We start from the raw sequence: 26913 nt of genomic DNA on the forward strand, positions 1-26913 counted from the left end.
GTGAATTTCTGTTGAATGCTTGTAAGTAGCTTGAGGCACTTTCAAAGGAAAGTGATTTTCTCTGACAGGACAGCATTTAGAAAGTGAAGCAACACTCCATTCACTTCGCACAGTGAATTGAAGTGTTGGAACAGACTGCTTCTCTTTCAGAGAAACGCATGTGAATTTCTGTTGAATGCTTGTAAGTAGCTTAAGGCACTTTCAAAGGAAAGTGATTTTGTCTGAAAGGACAGCATTTAGAAAGTGAAGCAACACTCCATTCACTTCGCACAGTGAATTGAAGTGTTGGAACAGACTGCTTCTCTTTCAGAGAAACGCATGTGAATTTCTGTTGAATTCTTGTAAGTAGCTTAGGGCACTTTCAAAGGAAAGTGATTTTCTCTGAAAGGACAGCATTTAGGAAGTGAAGCAATATTCCATTCACTTCGCACAGTGAATTGAAGTGTTGGAACAGACTGCTTCTCTTTCAGAGAAACGCATGTGAATTTCTGTTGAATGCTTATAAGTAGCTTAAGGCACTTTCAAAGGAAAGTGATTTTCTCTGAAAGGACAGCATTTAGAAAGTGAAGCAACACTCCATTCACTTCGCACAGTGAATTGAAGTGTTGGAACAGACTGCTTCTCTTTCAGAGAAACGCATGTGAATTTCTGTTGAATGCTTGTAAGTAGCTTAAGGCACTTTCAAAGGAAAGTGATTTTCTCTGAAAGGACAGCATTTAGAAAGTGAAGCAACACTCCATTCACTTCGCACAGTGAATTGAAGTGTTGGAACAGACTGCTTCTCTTTCAGAGAAACGCATGTGAATTTCTGTTCAATGCTTGTAAGTAGCTTAAGGCACTTTCAAAGGAAAGTGATTTTCTCTGAAAGGACAGCATTTAGAAAGTGAAGCAACACTCCATTCACTTCGCACAGTGTATTGAAGTGTTGGAACAGACTGCTTCTCTTTCAGAGAAACGGAAGTGAGTTTTTTGTGAAAGCTTGTAATTAGCTTAAGGCACTTTCAAAGGAAAGTGATTTTCTCTGACAGGACAGCATTTAGAAAGTGAAGCAACACTCCATTCACTTCGCACAGTGAATTGAAGTGTTGGAACAGACTGCTTCTCTTTCAGAGAAACGGATGTGAGTTTTTTCTGAAAGCTTGTAAGTAGCTTAAGGCACTTTCAAAAGAAAGTGATTTTCTCTGACAGGACAGCATTTAGCAAGTGAAGCAACACTCCATTCACTTCGCACAGTGAATTGAAGTGTTGGAACAGACTGCTTCTCTTTCAGAGAAACGCATGTGAATTTCTGTTCAATGCTTGTAAGTAGCTTAAGGCACTTTCAAAGGAAAGTGATTTTCTCTGAAAGGACAGCATTTAGAAAGTGAAGCAACACTCCATTCACTTCGCACAGTGAATTGAAGTGTTGGAACAGACTGCTTTTCTTTCAGGGAAACGCATGTGAGTTTCTTGTGAATGCTTGTAAGTAGCTTAAGGCACTTTCAAAGGAAAGTGATTTTCTCTGACAGGACAGCATTTAGAAAGTGAAGCAACACTCCATTCACTTCGCACAGTGAAGTGAAGTGTTGGAACAGACTGCTTCTCTTACAGAGAAACACATGTGAATTTCTGTTCAATGCTTGTAAGTAGCTTAAGGCACTTTCAAAGGAAAGTGATTTTCTCTGAAAGGACAGCATTTAGAAAGTGAAGCAACACTCCATTCACTTCGCACAGTGAATTGAAGTGTTGGAACAGACTGCTTCTCTTTCAGAGAAACGGATGTGAGTTTTTTGTGAAAGCTTATAAGTAGCTTAAGGCACTTTCAAAGGAAAGTGATTTTCTCTGAAAGGACAGCATTTAGAAAGTGAAGCAACACTCCATTCACTTCGCACAGTGAATTGAAGTGTTGGAACAGACTGCTTCTCTTTCAGAGAAACGGATGTGTGTTTTTTGTGAAAGCTTGTAAGTAGCTTAAGGCACTTTCAAAGGAAAGTGATTTTCTCTGAAAGCACAGCATTTAGAAAGTGAAGCAACACTCCATTCACTTCGCACAGTGAAGTGAAGTGTTGGAACAGACTGCTTCTCTTACAGAGAAACACATGTGAATTTCTGTTCAATGCTTGTAAGTAGCTTAAGGCACTTTCAAAGGAAAGTGATTTTCTCTGAAAGGACAGCATTTAGAAAGTGAAGCTACACTCCATTCACTTCGCACAGTGAATTGAAGTGTTGGAACAGACTGCTTCTCTTTCAGAGAAACGCATGTGAATTCCTGTTGAATGCTTGTAAGTAGCTTAAGGCACTTTCAAAGGAAAGTGATTTTCTCTGACAGGACAGCATTTAGAAAGTGAAGCAACACTCCATTCACTTCGCACAGTGAATTGAAGTGTTGGAACAGACTGCTTCTCTTTCAGAGAAACGCATGTGAATTTCTGTTGAATGCTTGTAAGTAGCTTAAGGCACTTTCAAAGGAAAGTGATTTTCCCTGAAAGCACAGCATTTAGAAAGTGAAGCAACACTCCATTCACTTCGCACAGTGAATTGAAGTGTTGGAACAGACTGCTTCTCTTTCAGAGAAACACATGTGAATTTCTGTTCAATGCTTGTAAGTAGCTTAAGGCACTTTCAAAGGAAAGTGATTTTCTCTGAAAGGACAGCATTTAGAAAGTGAAGCAACACTCCATTCACTTCACACAGTGAATTGAATTGTTGGAACAGACTGCTTCGTTGGAACAGACTGCTTCTCTTTCAGAGAAACGGATGTGAGTTTTTTGTGAAAGCTTGTAAGTAGCTTAAGGCACTTTCAAAGGAAAGTGATTTTCTCTGAAAGGACAGCATTTAGAAAGTGAAGCAACACTCCATTCACTTCGCACAGTGTATTGAAGTGTTGGAACAGACTGCTTGTCTTTCAGAAAAACGGATGTGAATTTTTTGGGAAAGCTTGAAAGTAGCTTAAGGCACTTTCAAAGGAAAGTGATTTTCTCTGAAAGGACAGCATTTAGAAAGTGAAGCAACACTCCATTCACTTCGCACAGTGAATTGAAGTGTTGGAACAGACTGCTTCTCTTTCAGAGAAACGGATGTGAGTTTTTTCTGAAAGCTTGTAAGTAGCTTAAGGCACTTTCAAAGTAATGTGATTTTCTCGGAAAGGACAGCATTTAGAAAGTGAAGCAACACTCCATTCACTTCGCACAGTGAATTGAAGTGTTGGAACAGACTGCTTCTCTTTCAGAGAAACGGATGTGAGTTTTTTGTGAAAGCTTGTAAGTAGCTTAAGGCACTTTCAAAGGAAAGTGATTTTCTCTGAAAGGACAGCATTTAGAAAGGGAAGCAACACTCCATTCACTTCGCACAGTGAATTGAAGTGTTGGAACAGACTGCTTCTCTTTCAGGGAAACGCATGTGAATTTCTGTTGAATGCTTGTAAGTAGCTTAAGGCACTTTCAAAGGAAAGTGATTTTCTCTGAAAGGACAGCATTTAGAAAGTGAAGCAACACTCCATTCACTTCGCACAATGAAGTGAAGTGTTGGAACAGACTGCTTCTCTTTCAGAGAAACGCATGTGAATTTCTGTTCAATGCTTGTAAGTAGCTTAAGGCACTTTCAAAGGAAAGTGATTTTCTCTGAAAGGACAGCATTTAGAAAGTGAAGCAACACTCCATTCACTTCGCACAGTGAATTGAAGTGTTGGAACAGACTGCTTCTCTTTCAGAGAAACGCATGTGAATTTCTGTTGAATGCTTGTAAGTAGCTTAAGGCACTTTCAAAGGAAAGTGATTTTCTCTGAAAGGACAGCATTTAGAAAGTGAAGCAACACTCCATTCACTTCGCACAGTGAATTGAAGTGTTGGAACAGACTGCTTCTCTTTCAGAGAAACGCATGTGAATTTCTGTTGAATGCTTGTAAGTAGCTTGAGGCACTTTCAAAGGAAAGTGATTTTCTCTGACAGGACAGCATTTAGAAAGTGAAGCAACACTCCATTCACTTCGCACAGTGAATTGAAGTGTTGGAACAGACTGCTTCTCTTTCAGAGAAACGCATGTGAATTTCTGTTGAATGCTTGTAAGTAGCTTAAGGCACTTTCAAAGGAAAGTGATTTTGTCTGAAAGGACAGCATTTAGAAAGTGAAGCAACACTCCATTCACTTCGCACAGTGAATTGAAGTGTTGGAACAGACTGCTTCTCTTTCAGAGAAACGCATGTGAATTTCTGTTGAATTCTTGTAAGTAGCTTAAGGCACTTTCAAAGGAAAGTGATTTTCTCTGAAAGGACAGCATTTAGGAAGTGAAGCAATATTCCATTCACTTCGCACAGTGAATTGAAGTGTTGGAACAGACTGCTTCTCTTTCAGAGAAACGCATGTGAATTTCTGTTGAATGCTTATAAGTAGCTTAAGGCACTTTCAAAGGAAAGTGATTTTCTCTGAAAGGACAGCATTTAGAAAGTGAAGCAACACTCCATTCACTTCACACAGTGAATTGAAGTGTTGGAACAGACTGCTTCTCTTTCAGAGAAATGCATGTGAATTTCTGTTGAATGCTTGTAAGTAGCTTAAGGCACTTTCAAAGGAAAGTGATTTTCTCTGAAAGGACAGCATTTAGAAAGTGAAGCAACACTCCATTCACTTCGCACAGTGAATTGAAGTGTTGGAACAGACTGCTTCTCTTTCAGAGAAACGCATGTGAATTTCTGTTCAATGCTTGTAAGTAGCTTAAGGCACTTTCAAAGGAAAGTGATTTTCTCTGAAAGGACAGCATTTAGAAAGTGAAGCAACACTCCATTCACTTCGCACAGTGTATTGAAGTGTTGGAACAGACTGCTTCTCTTTCAGAGAAACGGAAGTGAGTTTTTTGTGAAAGCTTGTAATTAGCTTAAGGCACTTTCAAAGGAAAGTGATTTTCTCTGACAGGACAGCATTTAGAAAGTGAAGCAACACTCCATTCACTTCGCACAGTGAATTGAAGTGTTGGAACAGACTGCTTCTCTTTCAGAGAAACGGATGTGAGTTTTTTCTGAAAGCTTGTAAGTAGCTTAAGGCACTTTCAAAAGAAAGTGATTTTCTCTGACAGGACAGCATTTAGAAAGTGAAGCAACACTCCATTCACTTCGCACAGTGAATTGAAGTGTTGGAACAGACTGCTTCTCTTTCAGAGAAACGCATGTGAATTTCTGTTCAATGCTTGTAAGTAGCTTAAGGCACTTTCAAAGGAAAGTGATTTTCTCTGAAAGGACAGCATTTAGAAAGTGAAGCAACACTCCATTCACTTCGCACAGTGAATTGAAGTGTTGGAACAGACTGCTTTTCTTTCAGGGAAACGCATGTGAGTTTCTTGTGAATGCTTGTAAGTAGCTTAAGGCACTTTCAAAGGAAAGTGATTTTCTCTGACAGGACAGCATTTAGAAAGTGAAGCAACCCTCCATTCACTTCGCACAGTGAATTGAAGTGTTGGAACAGACTGCTTCTCTTTCAGAGAAACGGATGTGAGTTTTTTGTGAAAGCTTATAAGTAGCTTAAGGCACTTTCAAAGGAAAGTGATTTTCTCTGAAAGGACAGCATTTAGAAAGTGAAGCAACACTCCATTCACTTCGCACAGTGAATTGAAGTGTTGGAACAGACTGCTTCTCTTTCAGAGAAACGGATGTGTGTTTTTTGTGAAAGCTTGTAAGTAGCTTAAGGCACTTTCAAAGGAAAGTGATTTTCTCTGACAGGACAGCATTTAGAAAGTGAAGCTACACTCCATTCACTTCGCACAGTGAATTGAAGTGTTGGAACAGACTGCTTCTCTTTCAGAGAAACGCATGTGAATTTCTGTTGAATGCTTGTAAGTAGCTTAAGGCACTTTCAAAAAAAAGTGATTTTCTCTGAAAGGACAGCATTTAGAAAGTGAAGCAACACTCCATTCACTTCGCACAGTGAATTGAAGTGTTGGAACAGACTGCTTCTCTTTCAGAGAAACGCATGTGAATTTCTGTTCAATGCTTGTAAGTAGCTTAAGGCACTTTCAAAGGAAAGTGATTTTCTCTGAAAGGACAGCATTTAGAAAGTGAAGCAACACTCCATTCACTTCACACAGTGAATTGAATTGTTGGAACAGACTGCTTCGTTGGAACAGACTGCTTCTCTTTCAGAGAAACGGATGTGAGTTTTTTGTGAAAGCTTGTAAGTAGCTTAAGGCACTTTCAAAGGAAAGTGATTTTCTCTGAAAGGACAGCATTTAGAAAGTGAAGCAACACTCCATTCACTTCGCACAGTGTATTGAAGTGTTGGAACAGACTGCTTCTCTTTCAGAGAAACGGATGTGAGTTTTTTGTGAAAGCTTGTAATTAGCTTAAGGCACTTTCAAAGGAAAGTGATTTTCTCTGACAGGACAGCATTTAGAAAGTGAAGCAACACTCCATTCACTTCGCACAGTGAATTGAAGTGTTGGAACAGACTGCTTCTCTTTCAGAGAAACGGATGTGAGTTTTTTCTGAAAGCTTGTAAGTAGCTTAAGGCACTTTCAAAGGAAAGTGATTTTCTCTGACAGGACAGCATTTAGAAAGTGAAGCAACGCTCCATTCACTTCGCACAGTGAATTGAAGTGTTGGAACAGACTGCTTCTCTTTCAGAGAAACGGATGTGAGTTTTTTCTGAAAGCTTGTAAGTAGCTTAAGGCACTTTCAAAGGAAAGTGATTTTCTCTGACAGGACAGCATTTAGAAAGTGAAGCAACGCTCCATTCACTTCGCACAGTGAATTGAAGTGTTGGAACAGACTGCTTGTCTTTCAGAAAAACGGATGTGAATTTTTTGTGAAAGCTTGAAAGTAGCTTAAGGCACTTTCAAAGGAAAGTGATTTTCTCTGACAGGACAGCATTTAGAAAGTGAAGCAACACTCCATTCACTTCGCACAGTGAATTGAAGTGTTGGAACAGACTGCTTCTCTTTCAGAGAAACACATGTGAATTTCTGTTGAATCCTTGTATGTAGCTTAAGGCACTTTCAAAGGAAAGTGATTTCCTCTGAAAGGACAGCATTTAGAAAGTGAAGCAACACTCCATTCACTTCGCACAGTGAATTGAAGTGTTGGAACAGACTGCTTCTCTTTCACAGAAACGGATGTGAGTTTTTTCTGAAAGCTTGTAAGTAGCTTAAGGCACTTTCAAAGGAAAGTGATTTTCTCTGAAAGAACAGCATTTAGAAAGTGAAGCAACACTCCATTCACTTCGCACAGTGAATTGAAGTGTTGGAACAGATTGCTTCTCTTTCAGAGAAACGGATGTGTGTTTTTTGTGAAAGCTTGTAAGTAGCTTAAGGCACTTTCAAAGGAAAGTGATTTTCTCTGAAAGGACAGCATTTAGAAAGTGAAGTAACACTCCATTCACTTCGCACAGTGTATGAAGTGTTGGAACAGACTGCTTCTCTTTCAGAGAAACGCATGTGAATTTCTGTTCAATGCTTGTAAGTAGCTTAAGGCACTTTCAAAGGAAAGTGATTTTCTCTGAAAGGACAGCATTTAGAAAGTGAAGCAACACTCCATTCACTTCGCACAGTGAATTGAAGTGTTGGAACAGACTGCTTCTCTTTCAGGGAAACGCATGTGAGTTTTTTGTCAAAGCTTGTAAGTAGCTTAAGGCACTTTCAAAGGAAAGTGATTTTCTCTGACAGGACAGCATTTAGAAAGTGAAGCAACACTCCATTCACTTCGCACAGTGAATTGAAGTGTTGGAACAGACTGCTTCTCTTTCAGAGAAACGCATGTGAATTTCTGTTGAATGCTTGTAAGTAGCTTAAGGCACTTTCAAAGGAAAGTGATTTTCTCTGAAAGGACAGCATTTAGAAAGCGAAGCAACACTCCATTCACTTCGCACAGTGAAGTGAAGTGTTGGAACAGACTGCTTCTCTTTCAGAGAAACGCATGTGAATTTCTGTTCAATGCTTGTAAGTAGCTTAAGGCACTTTCAAAGGAAAGTGATTTTCTCTGAAAGGACAGCATTTAGAAAGTGAAGCAACACTCCATTCACTTCGCACAGTGAATTGAAGTGTTGGAACAGACTGCTTCTCTTTCAGAGAAACACATGTGAATTTCTGTTCAATGCTTGTAAGTAGCTTAAGGCACTTTCAAAGGAAAGTGATTTTCTCTGAAAGGACAGCATTTAGAAAGTGAAGCAACACTCCATTCACTTCACACAGTGAATTGAAGTGCTGGAACAGACTGGTTCTCTTTCAGAGAAACGCATGTGAGTTTTTTGTGAAAGCTTGAAAGTAGCTTAAGGCACTTTCAAAGGAAAGTGATTTTCTCTGACAGGACAGCATTTAGAAAGTGAAGCAACACTCCATTCACTTCGCACAGTGAATTGAAGTGTTGGAACAGACTTCTTCTCTTTCAGAGAAACGGATGTGTGTTTTTTGTGAAGGCTTGTAAGTAGCTTAAGGCACTTTCAAAGGAAAGTGATTTTCTCTGTCAGGACAGCATTTAGAAAGTGAAGCAACACTCCATTCACTTCGCACAGTGAATTGAAGTGTTGGAACAGACTGCTTCTCTTTCAGAGAAACGGATGTGTGTTTTTTGTGAAAGCTTGTAAGTAGCTTAAGGCACTTTCAAAGGAAAGTGATTTTCTCTGAAAGAACAGCATTTAGAAAGTGAAGCAACACTCCATTCACTTCGCACAGTGAATTGAAGTGTTGGAACAGACTGCTTCTCTTTCAGATAAACGCATGTGAATTTCTGTTGAATGCTTGTAAGTAGCTTAAGGCACTTTCAAAGGAAAGTGATTTTCTCTGAAAGGACAGCATTTAGAAAGTGAAGCAACACTCCATTCACTTCGCACAGTGAATTGAAGTGTTGGAACAGACTGCTTCTCTTTCAGAGAAACGGATGTGTGTTTTTTGTGAAAGCTTGTAAGTAGCTTAAGGCACTTTCAAAGGAAAGTGATTTTCTCTGAAAGGACAGCATTTAGAAAGTGAAGTAACACTCCATTCACTTCGCATAGTGTATGAAGTGTTGGAACAGACTGCTTCTCTTTCAGAGAAACGCATGTGAATTTCTGTTCAATGCTTGTAAGTAGCTTAAGGCACTTTCAAAGGAAAGTGATTTTCTCTGAAAGGACAGCATTTAGAAAGTGAAGCAACACTCCATTCACTTCGCACAGTGAATTGAAGTGTTGGAACAGACTGCTTCTCTTTCAGGGAAACGCATGTGAGTTTTTTGTCAAAGCTTGTAAGTAGCTTAAGGCACTTTCAAAGGAAAGTGATTTTCTCTGACAGGACAGCATTTAGAAAGTGAAGCAACACTCCATTCACTTCGCACAGTGAATTGAAGTGTTGGAACAGACTGCTTCTCTTTCAGAGAAACGCATGTGAATTTCTGTTGAATGCTTGTAAGTAGCTTAAGGCACTTTCAAAGGAAAGTGATTTTCTCTGAAAGGACAGCATTTAGAAAGTGAAGGAACACTCCATTCACTTCGCACAATGAATTGAAGTGTTGGAACAGACTGCTTCTCTTTCAGAGAAACGGATGTGAGTTTTTTGTGAGTGCTTGTAAGTAGCTTAAGGCACTTTCAAAGGAAAGTGATTTTCTCTGAAAGGACAGCATTTAGAAAGTGAAGCAACACTCCATTCACTTCGCACAGTGAATTGAAGTGTTGGAACAGACTGCTTCTCTTTCAGAGTAACGGATGTGAGTTTTTTGTGAATGCTTGTAAGTAGTTTAAGGCACTTTCAAAGGAAAGTGATTTTCTCTGACAGGACAGCATTTAGAAAGTGAAGCAACACTCCATTCACTTCGCACAGTGAATTGAAGTGTTGGAACAGACTGCTTCTCTTTCAGAGAAACGGATGTGAGTTTTTTGTGAAAGCTTGTAAGTAGCTTAAGGCACTTTCAAAGGAAAGTGATTTTCTCTGAAAGGACAGCATTTAGAAAGTGAAGCAACACTCCATTCACTTCGCACAGTGAATTGAAGTGTTGGAACAGACTGCTTCTCTTTCAGAGAAACGGGTGTGAGTTTTTTGTGAAAGCTTGTAAGTAGCTTAAGGCACTTTCAAAGGAAAGTGATTTTCTCTGAAAGGACAGCATTTAGAAAGTGAAGCAACACTCCATTCACTTCGCACAGTGAAGTGAAGTGTTGGAACAGACTGCTTCTCTTTCAGAGAAACGCATGTGAATTTCTGTTCAATGCTTGTAAGTAGCTTAAGGCACTTTCAAAGGAAAGTGATTTTCTCTGAAAGGACAGCATTTAGAAAGTGAAGCAACACTCCATTCACTTCGCACAGTGAATTGAAGTGTTGGAACAGACTGCTTCTCTTTCAGAGAAACACATGTGAATTTCTGTTCAATGCTTGTAAGTAGCTTAAGGCACTTTCAAAGGAAAGTGATTTTCTCTGAAAGGACAGCATTGAGAAAGTGAAGCAACACTCCATTCACTTCACACAGTGAATTGAAGTGCTGGAACAGACTGGTTCTCTTTCAGAGAAACGCATGTGAGTTTTTTGTGAAAGCTTGAAAGTAGCTTAAGGCACTTTCAAAGGAAAGTGATTTTCTCTGACAGGACAGCATTTAGAAAGTGAAGCAACACTCCATTCACTTCGCACAGTGAATTGAAGTGTTGGAACAGACTTCTTCTCTTTCAGAGAAATGGATGTGTGTTTTTTGTGAAGGCTTGTAAGTAGCTTAAGGCACTTTCAAAGGAAAGTGATTTTCTCTGTCAGGACAGCATTTAGAAAGTGAAGCAACACTCCATTCACTTCGCACAGTGAATTGAAGTGTTGGAACAGACTGCTTCTCTTTCAGAGAAACGGATGTGTGTTTTTTGTGAAAGCTTGTAAGTAGCTTAAGGCACTTTCAAAGGAAAGTGATTTTCTCTGAAAGAACAGCATTTAGAAAGTGAAGCAACACTCCATTCACTTCGCACAGTGAATTGAAGTGTTGGAACAGACTGCTTCTCTTTCAGATAAACGCATGTGAATTTCTGTTGAATGCTTGTAAGTAGCTTAAGGCACTTTCAAAGGAAAGTGATTTTCTCTGAAAGGACAGCATTTAGAAAGTGAAGCAACACTCCATTCACTTCGCACAGTGAATTGAAGTGTTGGAACAGACTGCTTCTCTTTCAGAGAAACGGATGTGTGTTTTTTGTGAAAGCTTGTAAGTAGCTTAAGGCACTTTCAAAGGAAAGTGATTTTCTCTGAAAGGACAGCATTTAGAAAGTGAAGTAACACTCCATTCACTTCGCACAGTGTATGAAGTGTTGGAACAGACTGCTTCTCTTTCAGAGAAACACATGTGAATTTCTGTTCAATGCTTGTAAGTAGCTTAAGGCACTTTCAAAGGAAAGTGATTTTCTCTGAAAGGACAGCATTTAGAAAGTGAAGCAACACTCCATTCACTTCGCACAGTGAATTGAAGTGATGGAACACACTGCTTCTCTTTCAGAGAAACACATGTGAATTTCTGTTGAATGCTTGTAAGTAGCTTAAGACACTTTCAAAGGAAAGTGATTTTCTCTGAAAGGACAGCATTTAGAAAGTGAAGCAACACTCCATTCACTTCGCACAGTGAATTGAAGTGTTGGAACAGACTGCTTCTCTTTCAGGGAAACGCATGTGAATTTCTGTTGAATGCTTGTAAGTAGCTTAAGGCACTTTCAAAGTAAAGTGATTTTCTCTGAAAGGACAGCATTTAGAAAGTGAAGCAACACTCCATTCACTTTGCACAGTGAATTGAAGTGTTGGAACAGACTGCTTCTCTTTCAGAGAAACGGGTGTGAGTTTTTTGTGAAAGCTTGTAAGTAGCTTAAGGCACTTTCAAAGGAAAGTGATTTTCTCTGACAGGACAGCATTTAGAAAGTGAAGCAACACTCCATTCACTTCGCACAATGAATTGAAGTTTTGGAACAGACTGCTTCTCTTTCAGAGAAACGGATGTGAGATTTTTGTGAAAGCTTGTAAGTAGCTTAAGGCACTTTCAAAGGAATGTGATTTTCTCTGACAGGCCAGCATTTAGAAAGAGAAGCAACACTCCATTCACTTCGCACAGTGAATTGAAGTGTTGGAACAGACTGCTTCTCTTTCAGAGAAACGCATGTGAATTTCTGTTGAATGCTTATAAGTAGCTTAAGGCACTTTCAAAGGAAAGTGATTTTCTCTGAAAGGACAGCATTTAGAAAGTGAAGCAACACTCCATTCACTTCGCACAGTGAATTGAAGTGTTGGAACACACTGCTTCTCTTTCAGAGAAACACATGTGAATTTCTGTTGAATGCTTGTAAGTAGCTTAAGGCACTTTCAAAGGAAATTGATTTTCTCTGAAAGGACAGCATTTAGAAAGTGAAGCAACACTCCATTCACTTCGCACAGTGAATTGAAGTGTTGGAACAGACTGCTTCTCTTTCAGGGAAACGCATGTGAATTTCTGTTGAATGCTTGTAAGTAGCTTAAGGCACTTTCAAAGGAAAGTGATTTTCTCTGAAAGGACAGCATTTAGAAAGTGAAGCAACACTCCATTCACTTCGCACAGTGAAGTGAAGTGTTGGAACAGACTGCTTCTCTTTCAGAGAAACGCATGTGAATTTCTGTTGAATGCTTGTAAGTAGCTTAAGGCACTTTCAAAGGAAAGTGATTTTCTCTGAAAGGACAGCATTTAGAAAGTGAAGCAACACTCCATTCACTTCGCACAGTGAATTGAAGTGTTGGAACTGACTGCTTCTCTTTCAGAGAAACGCATGTGAATTTCTGTTCAATGCTTGTAAGTAGCTTAAGGCACTTTCAAAGGAAAGTGATTTTCTCTGAAAGGACAGCATTTAGAAAGTGAAGCAACACTCCATTCACTTCACACAGTGAATTGAAGTGCTGGAACAGACTGGTTCTCTTTCAGAGAAACGCATGTGAGTTTTTTCTGAAAGCTTGTAAGTAGCTTAAGGCACTTTCAAAGGAAAGTGATTTTCTCTGACAGGACAGCATTTAGAAAGTGAAGCAACACTCCATTCACTTCGCACAGTGAATTGAAGTGTTGGAACAGACTGCTTCTCTTTCAGAGAAACGGATGTGAGTTTTTTGTGAGTGCTTGTAAGTAGCTTAAGGCACTTTCAAAGGAAAGTGATTTTCTCTGAAAGGACAGCATTTAGAAAGTGAAGCAACACTCCATTCACTTCGCACAGTGAATTGAAGTGTTGGAACAGACTGCTTCTCTTTCAGAGAAACGCATGTGAATTTCTGTTGAATGCTTGTAAGTAGCTTAAGGCACTTTCAAAGGAAAGTGATTTTCTCTGAAAGGAAAGCATTTAGAAAGTGAAGCAACACTCCATTCACTTCGCACAGTGAATTGAAGTGTTGGAACAGACTGCTTCTCTTTCAGAGAAACGCATGTGAATTTCTGTTGAATGCTTGTAAGTAGCTTAAGGCACTTTCAAACTAAAGTGATTTTCTCTGACAGGACAGCATTTAGAAAGTGAAGGAACACTCCATTCACTTCGCACAGTGAATTGAAGTGTTGGAACAGACTGCTTCTCTTTCAGAGAAACGGATGTGAGTTTTTTGTGAGTGCTTGTAAGTAGCTTAAGGCACTTTCAAAGGAAAGTGATTTTCTCTGAAAGGACAGCATTTAGAAAGTGAAGCAACACTCCATTCACTTCGCACAGTGAATTGAAGTGTTGGAACAGACTGCTTCTCTTTCAGAGAAACGGATGTGAGTTTTTTGTGAGTGCTTGTAAGTAGCTTAAGGCACTTTCAAAGGAAAGTGATTTTCTCTGACAGGACAGCATTTAGAAAGTGAAGCAACACTCCATTCACTTCGCACAGTGAATTGAAGTGTTGGAACAGACTGCTTCTCTTTCAGAGAAACGGATGTGAGTTTTTTGTGAGAGCTTGTAAGTAGCTTAAGGCACTTTCAAAGGAATGTGATTTTCTCTGACAGGACAGCATTTAGAAAGAGAAGCAACACTCCATTCACTTCGCACAGTGAATTGAAGTGTTGGAACAGACTGCTTCTCTTTCAGAGAAGCGCATGTGAATTTCTGTTGAATGCTTATAAGTAGCTTAAGGCACTTTCAAAGGAAAGTGATTTTCTCTGAAAGGACAGCATTTAGAAAGTGAAGCAACACTCCATTCACTTCGCACAGTGAATTGAAGTGTTCGAACAGACTGCTTCTCTTTCAGAGAAACGCATGTGAATTTCTGTTGAATGCTTGTAAGTAGCTTAAGGCACTTTCAAAGGAAAGTGATTTTCTCTGAAAGGACAGCATTTAGAAAGTGAAGCAACACTCCATTCACTTCGCACAGTGAATTGAAGTGTTGGAACAGACTGCTTCTCTTTCAGAGAAACGGATGTGAGTTTTTTCTGAAGGCTTGTAAGTAGCTTAAGGCACTTTCAAAGGAAAGTGATTTTCTCTGACAGGACAGCATTTAGAAAGTGAAGCAACACTCCATTCACTGAGCACAGTGAATTGAAGTGTTAGAACAGACTGCTTCTCTTACAGAGAAACGCATGTGAATTTCTGTTGAATGCTTGTAAGTAGCTTAAGGCACTTTCAAAGGAAAGTGATTTTCTCTGAAAGGACAGCATTTAGAAAGTGAAGCAACACTCCATTCACTTCGCACAGTGAATTGAAGTGTTGGAACAGACTGCTTCTCTTTCACAGAAACGCATGTGAATTTCTGTTGAATGCTTGTAAGTAGCTTAAGGCACTTTCAAAGGAAAGTGATTTTCTCTGAAAGGACAGCATTTAGAAAGTGAAGCAACACTCCATTCACTTCGCAAAGTGAATTGAAGTGTTGGAACAGACTGCTTCTCTTTCAGGGAAACGTATGTGATTTTTTTGTGAAAGCTTGTAAGTAGCTTAAGGCACTTTCAAAGGAAAGTGATTTTCTCTGAAAGGACAGCATTTAGAAAGTGAAGCAACACTCCATTCACTTCGCACAGTGAATTGAAGTGTTGGTACAGACTGCTTCTCTTTCAGAGAAACGGATGTGAGTTTTTTCTGAAGGCTTGTAAGTAGCTTAAGGCACTTTCAAAGGAAAGTGATTTTCTCTGACAGGACAGCATTTAGAAAGTGAAGCAACACTCCATTCACTTCGCACAGTGAATTGAAGTGTTGGAACAGACTGCTTCTCTTTCAGGGAAACGCATGTGAATTTCTGTTCAATGCTTGTAAGTAGCTTAAGGCACTTTCAAAGGAAAGTGATTTTCTCTGAAAGGACAGCATTTAGAAAGTGAAGCAACACTCCGTTCACTTCGCACAGTGAATTGAAGTGTTGGAACAGACTGCTTCTCTTTCAGAGAAACGGATGTCAGTTTTTTGTGAAAGCTTGTAAGTAGCTTAAGGCACTTTCAAAGGAAAGTGATTTTCTCTGACAGGACAGCATTTAGAAAGTGAAGCAACACTCCATTCACTTCACACAGTGAATTGAAGTGTTGGAACAGACTGCTTCTCTTTCAGAGAAACGGATGTGTGTTTTTTGTGAAAGCTTGTAAGTAGCTTAAGGCACTTTCAAAGGAAAGTGATTTTCTCTGACAGGACAGCATTTAGAAAGTGAAGCAACACTCCATTCACTTCGCACAGTGAATTGAAGTGTTGGAACAGACTGCTTCTCTTTCAGAGAAATGGATGTTTGTTTTTTGTGAAAGCTTGTAAGTAGCTTAAGGCACTTTCAAAGGAAAGTGATTTTCTCTGAAAGGACAGCATTTAGAAAGTGAAGCAACACTCCATTCACTTCGCACAGTGAATTGAAGTGTTGGAACAGACTGCTTCTCTTTCATAGAAACGGGTGTGAGTTTTTTGTGAAAGCTTGTCAGTAGCTTAAGGCACTTTCAAAGGAAAGTGATTTTCTCTGACAGGACAGCATTTAGAAAGTGAAGCAACACTCCATTCACTTCGCACAGTGAATTGAAGTGTTGGAACAGACTGCTTCTCTTTCAGAGAAACGCATGTGAATTTCTGTTCAATGCTTGTAAGTAGCTTAAGGCACTTTCAAAGGAAAGTGATTTTCTATGAAAGGACAGCATTTAGAAAGTGAAGCAACACTCCATTCACTTCGCACAGTGAATTGAAGTGTTGGAACAGACTGCTTCTCTTTCAGGGAAACGCATGTGAATTTCTGTTCAATGCTTGTAAATAGCTTAAGGCACTTTCAAAGGAAAGTGATTTTCTCTGAAAGGACAGCATTTAGAAAGTGAAGCAACACTCCATTCACTTCGCACAGTGTATTGAAGTGTTGGAACAGACTGCTTCTCTTTCGGAGAAACGCATGTGAATTTCTGTTGAATGCTTGTAAGTAGCTTAAGGCACTTTCAAAGGAAAGTGATTTTCTCTGAAAGGACAGCATTTAGAAAGTGAAGCAACACTCCATTCACTTCGCACAGTGAATTGAAGTGTTGGAACAGACTGCTTCTCTTTCAGAGAAACGGATGTGAGTTTTTTTTGAAAGCTTGTAAGTAGCTTAAGGCACTTTTAAAGGAAAGTGATTTTCTCTGACAGGACAGCATTTAGAAAGTGAAGCAACACTCCATTCACTTCGCACAGTGAATTGAAGTGTTGGAACAGACTGCTTCTCTTTCAGAGAAACGGATGTGAGTTTTTTGTTCAAGCTTTTAAGTAGCTTAAGGCACTTTCAAAGGAAAGTGATTTTCTCTGACAGGACAGCATTTAGAAAGTGAAGCAACACTCCATTCACTTCGCACAGTGAATTGAAGTGTTGGAACAGACTGCTTCTCTTTCAGAGAAACGCATGTGAGTTTTTTGTGAAAGCTTGTAAGTAGCTTAAGGCACTTTCAAAGGAAAGTGATTTTCTCTGAAAGGACAGCATTTAGAAAGTGAAGCAACACTCCATTCACTTCGCACAGTGAATTGAAGTGTTGGAACAGACCGCTTCTCTTTCAGGGAAACGCATGTGAGTTTTTTGTGACAGCTTGTAAGTAGCTTAAGGCACTTTCAAAGGAAAGTGATTTTCTCTGACAGGACAGCATTTAGAAAGCGAAGCAACACTCCATTCACTTCGCACAGTGAATTGAAGTGTTGGAACAGACTGCTTCTCTTTCAGAGAAACGCATGTGAATTTCTGTTGAATGCTTGTAAGTAGCTTAAGGTACTTTCAAAGGAAAGTGATTTTCTCTGAAAGGACAGCATTTAGAAAGTGAAGCAACACTCCATTCACTTCGTACAGCGAATTAAAGTGTTGGAACAGACTGCTTCTCTTTCAGAGAAACGGATGTGTGTTTTTTGTGAAAGCTTGTAAGTAGCTTAAGGCACTTTCAAAGGAAAGTGATTTTCTCTGAAAGGACAGCATTTAGAAAGTGAAGCAACACTCCATTCACTTCGCACAGTGTATTGAAGTGTTGGAACAGACTGCTTCTCTTTCGGAGAAACGCATGTGAATTTCTGTTGAATGCTTGTAAGTAGCTTAAGGCACTTTCAAAGGAAAGTGATTTTCTCTGAAAGGACAGCATTTAGAAAGTGAAGCAACACTCCATTCACTTCGCACAGTGAATTGAAGTGTTGGAACAGACTGCTTCTCTTTCAGAGAAACGGGTGTGAGTTTTTTGTGAAAGCTTGTAAGTAGCTTAAGGCACTTTCAAAGGAAAGTGATTTTCTCTGACAGGACAGCATTTAGAAAGTGAGGCAACACTCCATTCACTTCGCACAGTGAATTGAAGTGTTGGAACAGACTGCTTCTCTTTCAGAGAAACGCATGTGAATTTCTGTTCAATGCTTGTAAGTAGCTTAAGGCACTTTCAAAGGAAAGTGATTTTCTCTGAAAGGACAGCATTTAGAAAGTGAAGCAACACTCCATTCACTTCGCACAGTGAATTGAAGTGTTGGAACAGACTTCTTCTCTTTCAGAGAAACGGATGTGAGTTTTTTGTGAAAGCTTGTAAGTAGCTTAAGGCACTTTCAAAGGAAAGTGATTTTCTCTGACAGGACAGCATTTAGAAAGTGAAGCAACACTCCATTCACTTCGCACAGTGAATTGAAGTGTTGGAACAGACTGCTTTTCTTTCAGAGAAACGCATGTGAATTTCTGTTGAATGCTTGTAAGTAGCTTAAGGCACTTTCAAAGGAAAGTGATTTTCTCTGACAGGACAGCATTTAGAAAGTGAAGGAACACTCCATTCACTTCGCACAGTGAATTGAAGTGTTGGAACAGACTGCTTCTCTTTCAGAGAAACGGATGTGAGTATTTTGTGAGTGCTTGTAAGTAGCTTAAGGCACTTTCAAAGGAAAGTGATTTTCTCTCAAAGGACAGCATTTAGAAAGTGAAGCAACACTCCATTCACTTCGCACAGTGAATTGAAGTGTTGGAACAGACTGCTTCTCTTTCAGAGTAACGGATGTGAGTTTTTTGTGAATGCTTGTAAGTAGCTTAAGGCACTTTCAAAGGAAAGTGATTTTCTCTGAAAGGACAGCATTTAGAAAGTGAAGCAACACTCCATTCACTTCGCACAGTGAATTGAAGTGTTGGAACAGACTGCTTCTCTTTCAGAGAAACGCATGTGAATTTCTGTTCAATGCTTGTAAGTAGCTTAAGGCACTTTCAAAGGAAAGTGATTTTCTCTGAAAGGACAGCATTTAGAAAGTGAAGCAACACTCCATTCACTTCGCACAGTGAATTGAAGTGTTGGAACAGACTGCTTCTCTTTCAGAGAAACGGATGTGAGTTTTTTGTGAAAGCTTGTAAGTAGCTTAAGGCACTTTCAAAGGAAAGTGATTTTCTCTGACAGGACAGCATTTAGAAAGTGAAGCAACACTCCATTCACTTCGCACAGTGAATTGAAGTGTTGGAACAGACTGCTTCTCTTTCAGAGAAACGGATGTGTGTTTTTTGTGAAAGCTTGTAAGTAGCTTAAGGCACTTCCAAAGAAAGTGATTTTCTCTGAAAGAACAGCATTTAGAAAGTGAAGCAACACTCCATTCACTTCGCACAGTGAATTGAAGTGTTGGAACAGAATGCTTCTCTTTCAGAGAAATGGATGTTTGTTTTTTGTGAAAGCTTGTAAGTAGCTTAAGGCACTTTCAAAGGAGAGTGATTTCCTCTGAAAGAACAGCATTTAGAAAGTGAAGCAACACTCCATTCACTTCGCACAGTGAATTGAAATGTTGGAACAGACTGCTTCTCTTTCAGAGAAACGCATGTAAATTTCTGTTGAATGCTTGTAAGTAGCTTAAGGCACTTTCAAAGGAAAGTGATTTTCTCTGAAAGGACAGCATTTAGAAAGTGAAGCAACACTCCATTCACTTCGCACAGTGAATTGAAGTGTTGGAACAGACCGCTTATCTTTCAGAGAAACGCATGTGAGTTTTTTGTGACAGCTTGTAAGTAGCTTAAGGCACTTTCAAAGGAACGTGATTTTCTCTGACAGGACAGCATTTAGAAAGTGAAGCAACACTCCATTCACTTCGCACAGTGAATTGAAGTGTTGGAACAGACTGCTTCTCTTTCAGAGAAACGCATGTGAATTTCTGTTGAATGCTTGTAAGTAGCTTAAGGCACTTTCAAAGGAAAGTGATTTTCTCTGAAAGGACAGCATTTAGAAAGTGAAGCAACACTCCATTCACTTCGTACAGCGAATTAAGGTGTTGGAACAGACTGCTTCTCTTTCAGAGAAACGGATGTGTGTTTTTTGTGAAAGCTTGTAAGTAGCTTAAGGCACATTCAAAGGAAAGTGATTTTCTCTGAAAGGACAGCATTTAGGAAGTGAAGCAACACTCCATTCACTTCGCACAGTGTATTGAAGTGTTGGAACAGACTGCTTCTCTTTCAGAGAAACGCATGTGAATTTCTGTTCAATGCTTGTAAGTAGCTTAAGGCACTTTCAAAGGAAAGTGATTTTCTCTGAAAGGACAGCATTTAGAAAGTGAAGCAACACTCCATTCACTTCGCACAGTGAATTGAAGTGTTGGAACAGACTGCTTCTCTTTCATAGAAACGGGTGTGAGTTTTTTGTGAAAGCTTGTCAGTAGCTTAAGGCACTTTCAAAGGAAAGTGATTTTCTCTGACAGGACAGCATTTAGAAAGTGAAGCAACACTCCATTCACTTCGCACAGTGAATTGAAGTGTTGGAACAGACTGCTTCTCTTTCATAGAAACGGGTGTGAGTTTTTTGTGAAAGCTTGTCAGTAGCTTAAGGCACTTTCAAAGGAAAGTGATTTTCTCTGAAAGGACAGCATTTAGAAAGTGAAGCAACACTCCATTCACTTCACACAGTGAATTGAAGTGCTGGAACAGACTGCTTCTCTTTCAGAGAAACGGATGTGTGTTTTTTGTGAAAGCTTGTAAGTAGCTTAAGGCACTTTCAAAGGAAAGTGATTTTCTCTGAAAGGACAGCATTTAGAAAGTGAAGCAACACTCCATTCACTTCGCACAGTGTATTGAAGTGTTGGAACAGACTGCTTCTCTTTCGGAGAAACGCATGTGAATTTCTGTTGAATGCTTGTAAGTAGCTTAAGGCACTTTCAAAGGAAAGTGATTTTCTCTGAAAGGACAGCTTTTAGAAAGTGAAGCAACACTCCATTCACTTCGCACAGTGAATTGAAGTGTTGGAACAGACTGCTTCTCTTTCAGAGAAACGGGTGTGAGTTTTTTGTGAAAGCTTGTAAGTAGCTTAAGGCACTTTCAAAGGAAAGTGATTTTCTCTGACAAGACAGCATTTAGAAAGTGAAGCAACACTCCATTCACTTCGCACAGTGAATTGAAGTGTTGGAACAGACTGCTTCTCTTTCAGAGAAACGCATGTGAATTTCTGTTCAATGCTTGTAAGTAGCTTAAGGCACTTTCAAAGGAAAGTGATTTTCTCTGAAAGGACAGCATTTAGAAAGTGAAGCAACACTCCATTCACTTCGCACAGTGAATTGAAGTGTTGGAACAGACTGCTTCTCTTTCAGGGAAACGCATGTGAATTTCTGTTGAATGCTTATAAGTAGCTTAAGGCACTTTCAAAGGAAAGTGATTTTCTCTGAAAGGACAGCATTTAGAAAGTGAAGCAACACTCCATTCACTTCGCACAGTGTATTGAAGTGTTGGAACAGACTGCTTCTCTTTCGGAGAAACGCATGTGAATTTCTGTTGAATGCTTGTAAGTAGCTTAAGGCACTTTCAAAGGAAAGTGATTTTCTCTGAAAGGACAGCATTTAGAAAGTGAAGCAACACTCCATTCACTTCGCACAGTGAATTGAAGTGTTGGAACAGACTGCTTCTCTTTCAGAGAAACGGGTGTGAGTTTTTTGTGAAAGCTTGTAAGTAGCTTAAGGCACTTTCAAAGGAAAGTGATTTTCTCTGACAGGACAGCATTTAGAAAGTGAAGCAACACTCCATTCACTTCGCACAGTGAATTGAAGTGTTGGAACAGACTGCTTCTCTTTCAGAGAAACGCATGTGAATTTCTGTTCAATGCTTGTAAGTAGCTTAAGGCACTTTCAAAGGAAAGTGATTTTCTCTGAAAGGACAGCATTTAGAAAGTGAAGCAACACTCCATTCACTTCGCACAGTGAATTGAAGTGTTGGAACAGACTGCTTCTCTTTCAGAGAAACGGATGTGAGTTTTTTGTGAAAGCTTGTAAGTAGCTTAAGGCACTTTCAAAGGAAAGTGATTTTCTCTGACAGGACAGCATTTAGAAAGTGAAGGAACACTCCATTCACTTCGCACAGTGAATTGAAGTGTTGGAACAGACTGCTTCTCTTTCAGAGAAACGGATGTGAGTTTTTTGTGAGTGCTTGTAAGTAGCTTAAGGCACTTTCAAAGGAAAGTGATTTTCTCTCAAAGGACAGCATTTAGAAAGTGAAGCAACACTCCATTCACTTCGCACAGTGAATTGAAGTGTTGGAACAGACTGCTTCTCTTTCAGAGTAACGGATGTGAGTTTTTTGTGAATGCTTGTAAGTAGCTTAAGGCACTTTCAAAGGAAAGTGATTTTCTCTGAAAGGACAGCATTTAGAAAGTGAAGCAACACTCCATTCACTTCGCACAGTGAATTGAAGTGTTGGAACAGACTGCTTCTCTTTCAGAGAAACGCATGTGAATTTCTGTTCAATGCTTGTAAGTAGCTTAAGGCACTTTCAAAGGAAAGTGATTTTCTCTGAAAGGACAGCATTTAGAAAGTGAAGCAACACTCCATTCACTTCGCACAGTGAATTGAAGTGTTGGAACAGACTGCTTCTCTTTCAGAGAAACGCATGTGAGTTTTTTGTGAAAGCTTGTAAGTAGCTTAAGGCACTTTCAAAGGAAAGTGATTTTCTCTGAAAGGACAGCATTTAGAAAGTGAAGCAACACTCCATTCACTTCGCACAGTGAATTGAAGTGTTGGAACAGACTGCTTCTCTTTCAGAGAAACGGATGTGTGTTTTTTGTGAAAGCTTGTAAGTAGCTTAAAGCACTTTCAAAGGAAAGTGATTTTCTCTGAAAGAACAGCATTTAGAAAGTGAAGCAACACTCCATTCACTTCGCACAGTGAATTGAAGTGTTGGAACAGAATGCTTCTCTTTCAGAGAAATGGATGTTTGTTTTTTGTGAAAGCTTGTAAGTAGCTTAAGGCACTTTCAAAGGAGAGTGATTTCCTCTGAAAGAACAGCATTTAGAAAGTGAAGCAACACTCCATTCACTTCGCACAGTGAATTGAAATGTTGGAACAGACTGCTTCTCTTTCAGAGAAACGCATGTAAATTTCTGTTGAATGCTTGTAAGTAGCTTAAGGCACTTTCAAAGGAAAGTGATTTTCTCTGAAAGGACAGCATTTAGAAAGTGAAGCAACACTCCATTCACTTCGCACAGTGAATTGAAGTGTTGGAACAGACCGCTTATCTTTCAGGGAAACGCATGTGAGTTTTTTGTGACAGCTTGTAAGTAGCTTAAGGCACTTTCAAAGGAACGTGATTTTCTCTGACAGGACAGCATTTAGAAAGTGAAGCAACACTCCATTCACTTCGCACAGTGAATTGAAGTGTTGGAACAGACTGCTTCTCTTTCAGAGAAACGCATGTGAATTTCTGTTGAATGCTTGTAAGTAGCTTAAGGCACTTTCAAAGGAAAGTGATTTTCTCTGAAAGGACAGCATTTAGAAAGTGAAGCAACACTCCATTCACTTCGTACAGCGAATTAAGGTGTTGGAACAGACTGCTTCTCTTTCAGAGAAACGGATGTGTGTTTTTTGTGAAAGCTTGTAAGAAGCTTAAGGCACTTTCAAAGGAAAGTGATTTTCTCTGAAAGGACAGCATTTAGAAAGTGAAGCAACACTCCATTCACTTCGCACAGTGTATTGAAGTGTTGGAACAGACTGCTTCTCTTTCAGAGAAACGCATGTGAATTTCTGTTCAATGCTTGTAAGTAGCTTAAGGCACTTTCAAAGGAAAGTGATTTTCTCTGAAAGGACAGCATTTAGAAAGTGAAGCAACACTCCATTCACTTCGCACAGTGAATTGAAGTGTTGGAACAGACTGCTTCTCTTTCATAGAAACGGGTGTGAGTTTTTTGTGAAAGCTTGTCAGTAGCTTAAGGCACTTTCAAAGGAAAGTGATTTTCTCTGACAGGACAGCATTTAGAAAGTGAAGCAACACTCCATTCACGTCGCACAGTGAATTGAAGTGTTGGAACAGACTGCTTCTCTTTCATAGAAACGGGTGTGAGTTTTTTGTGAAAGCTTGTCAGTAGCTTAAGGCACTTTCAAAGGAAAGTGATTTTCTCTGAAAGGACAGCATTTAGAAAGTGAAGCAACACTCCATTCACTTCACACAGTGAATTGAAGTGCTGGAACAGACTGCTTCTCTTTCAGAGAAACGGATGTGTGTTTTTTGTGAAAGCTTGTAAGTAGCTTAAGGCACTTTCAAAGGAAAGTGATTTTCTCTGAAAGGACAGCATTTAGAAAGTGAAGCAACACTCCATTCACTTCGCACAGTGTATTGAAGTGTTGGAACAGACTGCTTCTCTTTCGGAGAAACGCATGTGAATTTCTGTTGAATGCTTGTAAGTAGCTTAAGGCACTTTCAAAGGAAAGTGATTTTCTCTGAAAGGACAGCATTTAGAAAGTGAAGCAACACTCCATTCACTTCGCACAGTGAATTGAAGTGTTGGAACAGACTGCTTCTCTTTCAGAGAAACGGGTGTGAGTTTTTTGTGAAAGCTTGTAAGTAGCTTAAGGCACTTTCAAAGGAAAGTGATTTTCTCTGACAGGACAGCATTTAGAAAGTGAAGCAACACTCCATTCACTTCGCACAGTGAATTGAAGTGTTGGAACAGACTGCTTCTCTTTCAGAGAAACGCATGTGAATTTCTGTTCAATGCTTGTAAGTAGCTTAAGGCACTTTCAAAGGAAAGTGATTTTCTCTGAAAGGACAGCATTTAGAAAGTGAAGCAACACTCCATTCACTTCGCACAGTGAATTGAAGTGTTGGAACAGACTGCTTCTCTTTCAGGGAAACGCATGTGAATTTCTGTTCAATGCTTGTAAGTAGCTTAAGGCACTTTCAAAGGAAAGTGATTTTCTCTGAAAGGACAGCATTTAGAAAGTGAAGCAACACTCCATTCACTTCGCACAGTGTATTGAAGTGTTGGAACAGACTGCTTCTCTTTCGGAGAAAAGCATGTGAATTTCTGTTGAATGCTTGTAAGTAGCTTAAGGCACTTTCAAAGGAAAGTGATTTTCTCTGAAAGGACAGCATTTAGAAAGTGAAGCAACACTCCATTCACTTCGCACAGTGAATTGAAGTGTTGGAACAGACTGCTTCTCTTTCAGAGAAACGGGTGTGAGTTTTTTGTGAAAGCTTGTAAGTAGCTTAAGGCACTTTCAAAGGAAAGTGATTTTCTCTGACAGGACAGCATTTAGAAAGTGAAGCAACACTCCATTCACTTCGCACAGTGAATTGAAGTGTTGGAACAGACTGCTTCTCTTTCAGAGAAACGCATGTGAATTTCTGTTCAATGCTTGTAAGTAGCTTAAGGCACTTTCAAAGGAAAGTGATTTTCTCTGAAAGGACAGCATTTAGAAAGTGAAGCAACACTCCATTCACTTCGCACAGTGAATTGAAGTGTTGGAACAGACTGCTTCTCTTTCAGAGAAACGGATGTGAGTTTTTTGTGAAAGCTTGTAAGTAGCTTAAGGCACTTTCAAAGGAAAGTGATTTTCTCTGACAGGACAGCATTTAGAAAGTGAAGCAACACTCCATTCACTTCGCACAGTGAATTGAAGTGTTGGAACAGACTGCTTTTCTTTCAGAGAAACGCATGTGAATTTCTGTTGAATGCTTGTAAGTAGCTTAAGGCACTTTCAAAGGAAAGTGATTTTCTCTGACAGGACAGCATTTAGAAAGTGAAGGAACACTCCATTCACTTCGCACAGTGAATTGAAGTGTTGGAACAGACTGCTTCTCTTTCAGAGAAACGGATGTGAGTTTTTTGTGAGTGCTTGTAAGTAGCTTAAGGCACTTTCAAAGGAAAGTGATTTTCTCTCAAAGGACAGCATTTAGAAAGTGAAGCAACACTCCATTCACTTCGCACAGTGAATTGAAGTGTTGGAACAGACTGCTTCTCTTTCAGAGTAACGGATGTGAGTTTTTTGTGAATGCTTGTAAGTAGCTTAAGGCACTTTCAAAGGAAAGTGATTTTCTCTGAAAGGACAGCATTTAGAAAGTGAAGCAACACTCCATTCACTTCGCACAGTGAATTGAAGTGTTGGAACAGACTGCTTCTCTTTCAGAGAAACGCATGTGAATTTCTGTTCAATGCTTGTAAGTAGCTTAAGGCACTTTCAAAGGAAAGTGATTTTCTCTGAAAGGACAGCATTTAGAAAGTGAAGCAACACTCCATTCACTTCGCACAGTGAATTGAAGTGTTGGAACAGACCGCTTATCTTTCAGGGAAACGCATGTGAGTTTTTTGTGACAGCTTGTAAGTAGCTTAAGGCACTTTCAAAGGAACGTGATTTTCTCTGACAGGACAGCATTTAGAAAGTGAAGCAACACTCCATTCACTTCGCACAGTGAATTGAAGTGTTGGAACAGACTGCTTCTCTTTCAGAGAAACGCATGTGAATTTCTGTTGAATGCTTGTAAGTAGCTTAAGGCACTTTCAAAGGAAAGTGATTTTCTCTGAAAGGACAGCATTTAGAAAGTGAAGCAACACTCCATTCACTTCGCACAGTGAATTGAAGTGTTGGAACAGACTGCTTCTCTTTCAGAGAAACGGGTGTGAGTTTTTTGTGAAAGCTTGTAAGTAGCTTAAGGCACTTTCAAAGGAAAGTGATTTTCTCTGACAGGACAGCATTTAGAAAGTGAAGCAACACTCCATTCACTTCGCACAGTGAATTGAAGTGTTGGATCAGACTGCTTCTCTTTCAGAGAAACGCATGTGAATTTCTGTTCAATGCTTGTAAGTAGCTTAAGGCACTTTCAAAGGAAAGTGATTTTCTCTGAAAGGACAGCATTTAGAAAGTGAAGCAACACTCCATTCACTTCGCACAGTGAATTGAAGTGTTGGAACAGACTGCTTCTCTTTCAGAGAAACGGATGTGAGTTTTTTGTGAAAGCTTGTAAGTAGCTTAAGGCACTTTCAAAGGAAAGTGATTTTCTCTGACAGGACAGCATTTAGAAAGTGAAGCAACACTCCATTCACTTCGCACAGTGAATTGAAGTGTTGGAACAGACTGCTTTTCTTTCAGAGAAACGCATGTGAATTTCTGTTGAATGCTTGTAAGTAGCTTAAGGCACTTTCAAAGGAAAGTGATTTTCTCTGACAGGACAGCATTTAGAAAGTGAAGGAACACTCCATTCACTTCGCACAGTGAATTGAAGTGTTGGAACAGACTGCTTCTCTTTCAGAGAAACGGATGTGAGTTTTTTGTGAGTGCTTGTAAGTAGCTTAAGGCACTTTCAAAGGAAAGTGATTTTCTCTCAAAGGACAGCATTTAGAAAGTGAAGCAACACTCCATTCACTTCGCACAGTGAATTGAAGTGTTGGAACAGACTGCTTCTCTTTCAGAGTAACGGATG

The sequence above is a fragment of the Myodes glareolus genome, chromosome 15, assembly GCF_982192425.1.
Source record: "Myodes glareolus chromosome 15, mMyoGla1.1, whole genome shotgun sequence".
In the NCBI taxonomy this organism is placed as follows: domain Eukaryota; kingdom Metazoa; phylum Chordata; class Mammalia; order Rodentia; family Cricetidae; genus Myodes; species Myodes glareolus.